We start from the raw sequence: 12030 nt of genomic DNA on the forward strand, positions 1-12030 counted from the left end.
GTGGAACTGTGTCCTGAGTCCTGAATGGCAGTGACCCCAACTTCGTGCCAGCGACCAGACTCCCTTCAGTCTTATTTGTTGTTGTTTTCTTTAAATAAAATGTTTCATATATAAACCTATACAAGACTAAGATTCTTATTTGTCCAACCGCTCAAGGACACTTCCGGGCCCAAGAAGGTTGTTGGGGGTATGTTGGTAATGTGGGAAGAGGGTGCGTTACCTGCTGCTGTGGGGATAGGCAGCGTGAAAGGGGTATCTCTGACAGAAAGAACTCCGATATGTTTTCAGAAATGCCTCAGACAGATGGCAGCTGAAGGACTGAATCACAAAATGATTTTTCAATGCTTATGTAGTGTGAGTTATGAACAGTTCGCACCCAGACTCGCAGAGGGACAACTGCGGCCCATCCACTCGACGCACAGACGCAGTACTACGAGCCGTCCACTCCCAAAGGAACAGCACCGTAGTAGTTCGCAGAGGTACTGCACAGTAGCGTACTAGCTGGCAAAGGTAGAGAGCTATGAGCCGACGGACTGGCTTCTAACGGCATAGCTGCGAAGTGGTGATGTTGGGCAGAGGCAGCGTGAAAGAGTTATCTTGCAGGAATAGAGCTCCGGGAAATTAAATTGCCCCCGAGACCTCTCTTTTATATTTTCCCTCGATGCGAGAAAGCCCGCTTTCTGGACCAAGACCTTGCTCCCTGCCATATTTGGCGTAATTCCATTCAGCAGTTTGACCTGTAGCCTTGTCTAAAGTTTCCTATGGAAAATCCATTGAGAAAACACGTTTTCACACCCCCACATACCTACCTGACGCAGGCGTACTCTCTGTTGGTGTGCAGGTCAGTGCTCTAGTTGTCAACATGTCACGGTCACTCTCTGAGGGCAGGTTTGCACACACACCACACCCATCCGGCACATGCGTCACAGGCCATGTGACCACGCAAATATAAAGCATCAACAACGTCACATCCTTTATTGTCGGTGGTGACTGGATGGCGGACGCTCCACGGGTCTGAATCATAAAGAGTCCATGAAGAGTTGCGAAGAGGGTTAGTAGCACCCTGAGCTGCATGGCCGTCAGGGGCCTACTACCACGTGGCGCAGACTTGACTTGCACAGGGTTAGTGCCACCCGAAGCTGATGTGGCTGTCAGGGGCCTACCACCAAGTGGCACCGACTTGAGTTGCACAGGGTTAGTCGCACCCTAAGTTATATGGCTGTCAGCGGCCTACCACCACGTGGTGCTGACTTGTGTTGCACAGGGTTAGCAGCATCAAAAGCTGATATGGTCTCCGCCATTGATGACTCAGGACATGTGTGAGATCTGCCGGGCTGCGGAGAAGCTGATGTGGTCTTCGCCATTCATGACTCAGGACTCAGCAGCATCTGTGCGATTTGCCAGGCCGCGGATCTTTGACGGGCACGTGGAGTGCCCACTGGTAGTCACTCCAGTGGCATCAGGTAATTATTTGATCATGACTGCGCAGGGGTGGCAGTGTCTCTCTCTCTCTCTCTCTCTCTCTCTCTCTCTCTCTCTCTCTCTCACTTCCCTCTCTTCACTCTCTCTCTCACTCTCTTCCTTCCTTTCCTTTTATCTCTCTCTCTCTCTCTCTCTCCCTTCTCCCTTTCTCACTCCCTTTCTTTCATTCCCTCTCTTTTTCTCACTGGCTTTTTTTCCTTCTCTCTTTCTCTGTGTCTCACTCCTCTGATATGAGCATTACACACGTCCTTATTTTGTGCTTTATTTTCCAGGCTGTGTCGTCCACATTGATGAACCCAACAGATGCAGAGTAGGCGTTCACGTGCAAAAACACACAAGGTGCACCTTTGCGATCTATTCTAATTACTAAAATCCTGTATTGAATTCACTGTGGTAGTGGGTGCATTTACAGTGTACACACAAAATCAATAAATAAATCTCATTGTATTTATATTAAGTGGGTCAGGTGCTGGATCTTGACGGGATACACTGCCCAGTTCATTTATTTTTCTTTACACAAAAAAACCACATCACAACTTTCACTATGAAAGCCAAAAAGTACGAAGCAAAACAAATTCCGGCAATAAGCCGCGTTAGCACCAGAGATTTTACACCTGCTTTCTGCTGGTGTTAAGCAGGACGACTACCTGCAGCATGAAAATGAACACAGCCAAGAGCCACACCTGAACACCCACAGGTGCCATAGAGTCAATGAGCATGATACACGGATACCCATGAGGGCCATAACACTCCTTGCAACAACCCCAGGATCGCCAAAGCCCCCCAAACTCGCATCTGAGCAAGTATGTCGTGTGGTCATTGTGTTAGCATGATAGGCACCGGCCCTGCAACATCACAGTGTGCTGTCTTCTGCGAATGTTACCATATCACCTCAGCGTTGGCAGTGAGCCTGGAGATGTAGCTACGCATGCATTCTCTTGCATGCACAAGCTGCAAAGGGAACGGGGTGTCTCACACATGTCCGTGTGCAAGAAGTGCGGTAAGTGTGTCTCTGTGTTCTGCTATGGCCACCACAAGGGCCGCAGCAGTCGATGTTGTAAAGTGGCATGGACCACCTTCAAATGGCAGTGTCACGGTGTGATTGGAATGCCGCAGGACATGCGCCAATAGGCATTACAAAGGTGTGCCGTAGAAGTGCATGGGATACAACAGCGCAGCGCACAAAAGTGTATGGGCTCGTTGGAGGGAGGAGCAGCTGTTTGGCAACATAACACACAGTGAACCCGCCCATGTGCCACGTGCTGGGCATCTAATCCATGATGACCAGGGTTGCAGACATCCCAAAACACCCATGACCAGCCTTTGTACACATCCTGTATGAATACACCTGGAGAAGTTACTGTAAGGATGAAAGGTTCTTTGTCTGAGCTATCTTGCGCTAACACATCTGCTGCTCCGAGAAGGAACTTGCAAGTAGCCAGCCCCCCGACAGATACGATAATATTTGCATCCGTCTCCCACCCTACCCACTCCCTGATTTGAGAACACGAGTGGACATCCCACACTCAAAAGTCCTTCGTCACAGTTAGAGTGTGTGAAATGGCCTTCACACGTACTCCCACCACAACCCTGCCCTGCACCCATTGCACACAGACCTGGCTCATTGCACCAAGCTGTGCCATTTCATCCACAAGACTGGCACACGGCAAGCCAGTGCAGCTACAAGCAGAGCCACTGACACATAGCAGGGCATCCCGAACACATGGTCGACCCCATTCACGTTCCCCTATACCTTGCACATCTGCTGCATGTCCTGGGTGCACTGCCTTTGCAAGTGCTGCGGATCACTTACCAGCACCATATACAAGTTACTGTGTTCCAAACAAAACTTCCTCCTACTACGTATAAAATATTGCTGACACTACTTGGACAGGTGTGGCATAGCACCCAGAGCACATGACTTCAAAGCATAGGACACACAGTTTGGGCTCACGGTTTCATCCCCGAGTCCAGCAGCAGCTCAATTTAGCAGCATAACACTCTAGGCAATACCTCACTTAATTTCCGTACCCAGCATTTTCAGACCGGTAGGGGTCAGTAGTTCAGCACCTTTATCCCCGAGTCCAGCAGCAGCTCTGCTTACGCCCCTAGCACCATCAGACCTGTATGAGTGAGTAGTTTGAACTTTCCAAATACCGAATTGATTTGATACGCGCGAATTTACCTTCGCACTCACTGTATAACACACCCTAAACACCATGCACAACTTAAAATATTCAAAACAAAAGTTCCTCCGAGTAGGTATAACTACATGCTGACACTACTTGCACAGATGTGGCACAGCGGCCAGAGCACATGACTTCACAGCATATGACACACAGTTTGGACTCACGCTTTCATCCCCGAGTCCGGCAGCAGCTCAGCTTAGCAGCATGAGACTCTAGACAATACCTCGCATATTTTACGTACCCCAGTACTTTCAGACCAGTAGGGGTCAGTAGTTCATCCTAGTAGTTATAAACACATGCTGACACTACTTCCACAGGTGTGGTGCAACGGAGAGGGCACCTGACTTCACAACAAAGGACACACAGTTTGGACTCACGCTTTAATCCCCGAGTCCTGCAGAAACTCACCTTAGCAGCATCAGACTCTAGGCAATACCTCACTTAATTTCCGTAGCCCAGCACTTATGCAGCATCAGACTCTAGGCAATACCTCACTTAATTTCCGTAGCCCAGCACTTATGCAGCATCAGACTCTAGGCAATACCTCACTTAATTTCCGTAGCCCAGTAATTTCAGCCCGGTAGGGATAAGTAGTTCGCTTTGCACCCCTGTATCGCACACCCTAAACACCCCACAGAGGTTACATTGCTCCTACCCTCCTCTTTCCTCCTTTTTTCACCCTTTTCTCCCCTTACTTGCTTCAACAGAATCACAAAATGGCTGCCAACACTTCCTAGTTGCAACCGCTGGTACCGCTCGCAGCCAATAAGCAGCAATCTCGTGCTCGTAATGCCTCAGCCAATCAAATGGCAGAATTCCCAAATATCGATGTCTGTAAATTTAGATATTTCTCTAAAACTACTGAATGGATTTACACCAAATAAACAAAAGCGTGCTTTCTAGACCAAGACCCTTCTCCCTGCCAAATTTGGGGTAATTCCGTTCTCCCGTTCGACCTGTAGCTTTGTCTAAAGTTTCCTATGGAAATTAACATGGAGAAAACACATTTTGGGACCCCCTATTTTCTTGGCCCCCCCTTGACGAATCACCCCCAAACTTTCGACATAGGAGCCGATGTGAACGAAGAATTAGTTTAGAAAATTTCATGAAGATTCATCAAACGACGCCAAAGTTATAAGCAAAATAAAATATTCTCTTCCTATGGAAACTTGGTCCTAAGTATAACTACCTACTGGCGACTGACAGTAGGTAAAATATATATATCTATTATATATATATATTATATATTGACGCTGAGTGTCTCCAAGCAATAGGCACCTGTCCCATGAACAACGGCGTCGATTGGCGTCGCTGCAGGGGTGCAGAAACACCAGTGCTTCCTCCGCGGCTCAGGCGAGACCACTAAACATCAAAACACAAGGTGCCCGGAGAGAAGGAAGCCCACAACAGGTAGGTTTAGCCAAAATTCTGTACTTGGAGGGAAGAACAAGGAAACAAAGTTCGCCAGCACAGGAGTGTCGTCAAAGCCGCCTGACGCGTTTCGTGGTATTCTCTTCTTCAGAGGCGATGGATTGGTTGAACGTGAGGCAAATCACATTTCAGGCATTTAAAGGTCAATTTCGTGCTCCGCCTCCATGGGCGTGGTCACAGTTCGTGGCATGATGGTAGTTGGACGACACTCCTGTGCTGGCGAACTTTGTTTCCTTGTTGTTCCCTCCAAGTACACTTGGTTTGCGGCACCCCCCACTGTTGGCTTTATTTGATAACTTTATTGCGGGGCAACGTCAGCTCACTGTAGAAATATAAGGCACTGCAACTACCATCATGCCACGAACTGTGACCACGCCCACGGAGGCGGAGCACGAAATTGACATTTAAATGCCTGAAATGTGATTTGCCAAGTAAAGAATTTTGGCTCAACCTACCTGTTGTGGGCTTCCTTCTCTCCGGGCACCTTGTGTTTTGATGTTTAGCAGTCTCGCCTGAGCCGCGGAGGAAGCACTGGTGTTTCTGCACCCCTGCAGCGACGCCAATCGACGCCGTTGTTCATGGGACAGGGGCCTATTGCTTGGAGACACTCAGCGTCAACGAGGGCACTTGGTTTGCGGCACCCCCCACTGTTGGCTTTATTTGATAATTTTAATGCGGGGCAACGTCAGCTCACTGTAGAAATATAAGGCACTGCAACTACAATCATGCCACGAACTGTGACCACGCCCACGGAGGCGGAGCACGAAATTGACATTTAAATGCCTGAAATGTGATTTGCCTCACGTTCAACCAATCCATCGCCTCTGAAGAAGTGAATACCACGAAACGCGTCAGGCGGCTTGGACGACACTCCTGTGCTGACGAACTTTGTTTCCTTGTTGTTCCCTCCAAGTAAAGAATTTTGGCTAAACCTACCTGTTGTGGGCTTCCTTCTCTCTGGGCACCTTGTGTTTTGATGTTTTTCGGTCTCGCCTGAGCCGCGGAGGAAGCACTGGTGTTTCTGCACCCCTGCAGCGACGCCAATCGACGCCGTTGTTCATGGGACAGGTGCCTATTGCTTGGAGACACTCAGCGTCAACGAGGGCACTTGGTTTGCGGCACCCCCCACTGTTGGCTTTATTTGATAATTTTAATGCGGGGCAACGTCAGCTCACTGTAGAAATATAAGGCACTGCAACTACCATCATGCCACGAACTGTGACCACGCCCACGGAGGCGGAGCACGAAATTGACATTTAAATGCCTGAAATGTGATTTGCCTCACGTTCAACCAATCCATCGCCTCTGAAGAAGTGAATACCACGAAACGCGTCAGGCGGCTTGGACGACACTCCTGTGCTGGCGAAATTTGTTTCCTTGTTGTTCCCTCCAAGTAAAGAATTTTGGCTAAACCTACCTGTTGTGGGCTTCCTTCTCTCTGGGCACCTTGTGTTTTGATGTTTAGCGGTGTCGCCTGAGCCGCGGAGGAAGCACTGGTGTTTCTGCACCCCTGCAGCGACGCTAATCGACGCCGTTGTTCATGGGACAGGTGCCTATCGTTGGAGACACTCAGCGTCAACGAGGGCACTTGGTTTGCGGCACCCCCCACTGTTGGCTTTATTTGATAATTTTAATGCGGGGCAACGTCAGCTCACTGTAGAAATATAAGGCACTGCAACTACCATCATGCCACGAACTGTGACCAGGCCCACGGAGGCGGAGCACGAAATTGACATTTAAATGCCTGAAATGTGATTTGCCTCACATTCAACCAATCCATCGCCTCTGAAGAAGTGAATACCACGAAACGCGTCAGGCGGCTTGGACGACACTCCTGTGCTGGCGAACTTTGTTTCCTTGTTGTTCCCTCCAAGTAAAGAATTTTGGCTAAACCTACCTGTTGTGGGCTTCCTTCTCTTCGGGCACCTTGTGTTTTGATGTTTAGCGGTCTCGCCTGAGCCGCGGAGGAAGCACCGGTGTTTCTGCACCCCTGCAGCGACGCCAATCGACGCCGTTGTTCATGGGACAGGTGCCTATTGCTTGGAGACACTCAGCGTCAACGAGGGCACTTGGTTTGCGGCACCCCCCACTGTTGGCTTTATTTGATAATTTTAATGCGGGGCAACGTCAGCTCACTGTAGAAATATAAGGCACTGCAACTACCATCATGCCATGAACTGTGACCACGGCCACGGAGGCGGAGCACGAAATTGACATTTAAATGCCTGAAATGTGATTTGCCTCACGTTCAACCAATCCATCGCCTCTGAAGAAGTGAATACCACGAAACGCGTCAGGCGGCTTGGACGACACTCCTGTGCTGGCGAACTTTGTTTCCTTGTTGTTCCCTCCAAGTAAAGAATTTTGGCTAAACCTACCTGTTGTGGGCTTCCTTCTCTTCGGGCACCTTGTGTTTTGATGTTTAGCGGTCTCGCCTGAGCTGCGGAGGAAGCACTGGTGTTTCTGCACCCCTGCAGCGATGCCAATCGACGCCGTTGTTCATGGGACAGGTGCCTATTGCTTGGAGACACTCAGCGACAACGAGGGCACTTGGTTTGCGGCACCCCCCACTGTTGGCTTTATTTGATAATTTTAATGTGGGGCAACGTCAGCTCACTGTAGGAATATAAAGCACTGCAACTACCATCATGCCATGAACTGTGACCACGGCCACGGAGGCGGAGCACGAAATTGACATTTAAATGCCTGAAATGTGATTTGCCTCACGTTCAACCAATCCATCGCCTCTGAAGAAGTGAATACCACGAATTGCATCAGGCGGCTTGGACGACACTCCTGTGCTGGCGAACTTTGTTTCCTTGTTGTTCCCTCCAAGTAAAGAATTTTGGCAAAACCTACCTGTTGTGGGCTTCCTTCTCTCCGGGCACCTTGTGTTTTGATGTTTAGCGGTCTCGCCTGAGCCGCGGAGGAAGCACTGGTGTTTCTGCACCCCTGCAGCGCCGCCAATCGACGCCGTTGTTCATGGGACAGGTGCCTATTGCTTGGAGACACTCAGCGTCAACGAGGGCACTTGGTTTGCGGCACCCCCCACTGTTGGCTTTATTTGATCATTTTAATGCGGGGCAACGTCAGCTCACTGTAGAAATATAAGGCACTGCAACTACCATCATGCCACGAACTGTGACCACGCCCAAGGAGGCGGAGCACGAAATTGACATTTAAATGCCTGAAATGTGATTTGCCTCACGTTCAACCAATCCATCGCCTCTGAAGAAGTGAATACCACGAAACGCGTCAGGCGGCTTGGACGACACTCCTGTGCTGGCGAACTTTGTTTCCTTGTTGTTCCCTCCAAGTAAAGAATTTTGGCTAAACCTACCTGTTGTGGGCTTCCTTCTCTTCGGGCACCTTGTGTTTTGATGTTTAGCGGTCTCGCCTGAGCCGCGGAGGAAGCACTGGTGTTTCTGCACCCCTGCAGCGATGCCAATCGACGCCGTTGTTCATGGGACAGGTGCCTATTGCTTGGAGACACTCAGCGTCAACGAGGGCACTTGGTTTGCGGCACCCCCCACTGTTGGCTTTATTTGATAACTTTATTGCGGGGCAACGTCAGCTCACTGTAGAAATATAAGGCACTGCAACTACCATCATGCCATGAACTGTGACCACGGAGGCGGAGCACGAAATTGACATTTAAATGCCTGAAATGTGATTTGCCTCACGTTCAACCAATCCATCGCCTCTGAAGAAGTGAATACCACGAATTGCGTCAGGCGGCTCGGACGACACTCCTGTGCTGGCGAACTTTGTTTCCTTGTTGTTCCCTCCAAGTAAAGAATTTTGGCTAAACCTACCTGTTGTGGGCTTCCTTCTCTCCGGGCACCTTGTGTTTTGATGTTTAGCGGTCTCGCCTGAGCCGCGGAGGAAGCACTGGTGTTTCTGCACCCCTGCAGCGACGCCAATCGACGCCGTTGTTCATGGGACAGGTGCCTATTGCTTGGAGACACTCAGCGTCAACGAGGGCACTTGGTTTGCGGCACCCCCCACTGTTGGCTATATTTGATAATTTTAATGCGGGGCAACGTCAGCTCACTGTAGAAAGATAAGGCACTGCAACTACCATCATGCCACGAACTGTGACCACGCCCACGGAGGCGGAGCACGAAATTGACATTTAAATGCCTGAAATGTGATTTGCCTCACGTTCAACCAATCCATCGCCTCTGAAGAAGTGAATACCACGAAACGCGTCAGGCGCTTGGACAACACTCCTGTGCTGGCGAAATTTGTTTCCTTGTTGTTCCCTCCAAGTAAAGAATTTTGGCTAAACCTACCTGTTGTGGGCTTCCTTCTCTCCGGGCACCTTGTGTTTTGATGTTTAGCGGTCTCGCCTGAGCCACGGAGGAAGCACTGGTGTTTCTGCACCCCTGCAGCGACGCCAATCGACGCCGTTGTTCATGGGACAGGTGCCTATTGCTTGGAGACACTCAGCGTCAACGAGGGCACTTGGTTTGCGGCACCCCCCACTGTTGGCTTTATTTGATAATTTTAATGCGGGGCAACGTCAGCTCACTGTAGAAATATAAGGCACTGCAACTACCATCATGCCACAAACTGTGACCACGCACATGGAGGCGGAGCACGAAATTGACATTTAAATGCCTGAAATGTGATTTGCCTCACGTTCAACCAATCCATCGCCTCTGAAGAAGTGAATACCCCGAAACGCGTCAGGCGGCTTGGACGACACTCCTGTGCTGGCGAACTTTGTTTCCTTGTGGTTCCCTCCAAGTAAAGAATTTTGGCTAAACCTACCTGTTGTGGGCTTCCTTCTCTCCGGGCACCTTGTGTTTTGATGTTTAGCGGTCTCGCCTGAGCCGCGGAGGAAGCACTGGTGTGTCTGAACCCCTGCAGCGACGCCAATCGACGCCATTGTTCATGGGCCAGGTGCCTATTGCTTGGAGACACTCAGCGTCAACGAGGGCACTTGGTTTGAGGCACCCCCCACTGTTGGCTTTATTTGATAATTTTAATGCGGGGCAACGTCAGCTCACTGTAGAAATATAAGGCACTGCAACTAACATCATGCCACGAACTGTGACCACGCCCACGGAGGCGGAGCACGAAATTGACATTTAAATGCCTGAAATGTGATTTGCCTCACGTTCAACCAATCCATCGCCTCTGAAGAAGTGAATACCACGAAACGCGTCAGGCGGCTTGGACGACACTCCTGTGCTGGCGAACTTTGTTTCCTTGTTGTTCCCTCCAAGTAAAGAATTTTGGCTAAACCTACCTGTTGTGGGCTTCCTTCTCTCCGGGCACCTTGTGTTTTGATGTTTAGTGGTCTCGCCTGAGCCGCGGAGGAAGCACTGGTGTTTCTGCACCCCTGCAGAGACGCCGTTGTTCATGGGACAGGTGCCTATTGCTTGGAGACACTCAGCGTCAACGAGGGCACTTGGTTTGCGGCACCCCCCACTGTTGGCTTTATTTGATAATTTTAAATGCGGGGCAACGTCAGCTCACTGTAGAAATATAAGGCACTGCAACTACCATCATGCCACGAACTGTGACCACGCCCACGGAGGCGGAGCACGAAATTGACATTTAAATGCCTGATATGTGATTTGCCTCACGTTCAACCAATCCATCGCCTCTGAAGAAGTGAATACCACAAAACGCGTCAGGCGGCTTGGACGACACTCCTGTGCTGGCGAACTTTGTTTCCTTGTTGTTCCCTCCAAGTAAAGAATTTTGGCTAAACCTACCTGTTGTGGGCTTCCTTCTCTCTGGGCACCTTGTGTTTTGATGTTTAGCGGTCTCGGCAGAGCCGCGGAGGAAGCACTGGTGTTTCTGCACCCCTGCAGCAACGCCAATCGACGCCGTTGTTCATGGGACAGGTGCCTATTGCTTGGAGACACTCAGCGTCAACGAGGGCACTTGGTTTGCGGCACCCCCCACTGTTGGCTTTATTTGATCATTTTAATGCGGGGCAACGTCAGCTCACTGTAGAAATATAAGGCACTGCAACTACCATCATGCCACGAACTGTGACCACGCCCACGGAGGCGGAGCACGAAATTGACATTTAAATGCCTGAAATGTGATTTGCCTCACGTTCAACCAATCCATCGCCTCTGAAGAAGTGAATACCACGAAACGCGTCAGGCGGCTTGGACGACACTCCTGTGCTGGCGAACTTTGTTTTCTTGTTGTTCCCTCCAAGTAAAGAATTTTGGCTAAACCTACCTGTTGTGGGCTTCCTTCTCTCCGGGCACCTTGTGTTTTAATATATATATATATATATATATATATATATATATATATATATATTCACTGAAAAAACCATAGGTTTCAGGGGCGTTATAGTTAGTTGGACTTTTCACTCGTACAAACCATTGAAATTCCCCCGTTATAGTTAGTTCAGCTAACTATTACTCGCGCGCCCGCAATGCACTGCTGATGACGTCACATATTACATCACTCATGACATTGTCAGTGACATCACTCATGACATCACTGATGACATCTCAAATGACATCACTGATGACATCATCCAGTGAATGTGTGTTTTTCTGAAAATTACATATGTTTTATATATGTATATCTCAAGTTCGATGGAAGAATAAATGGGTATATAGGTGTTTAAATGGATGATTTGTTTTTGCAAAATTGATTGTATAACTGACTGATTAAATGTATCTTAGTGAATACATGGCTTAGTGTTTAATGTTTAAATATTTAAATATCTGTATCAGTCTCTCACTTTGTGTATAAGTGGCTGCATGGGTTGGTGAGTAGCTACATGAGTGTCTATATAGGTTATTCGTTGGTTTTATGAGTATCAGTATGAGTGTCTGAGTGTCTGTATGGTTCGGTGGGGGGTATTACGTAGTGCATAGGTGCATGAATGAGTGACTCACTGTTTGTATGTGTTGAAGACAGCATGTGTGCAGGACTGTATGGG

Source organism: Triturus cristatus, chromosome 6, assembly GCF_964204655.1.
Source record: "Triturus cristatus chromosome 6, aTriCri1.1, whole genome shotgun sequence".
NCBI lineage: Eukaryota > Metazoa > Chordata > Amphibia > Caudata > Salamandridae > Triturus > Triturus cristatus.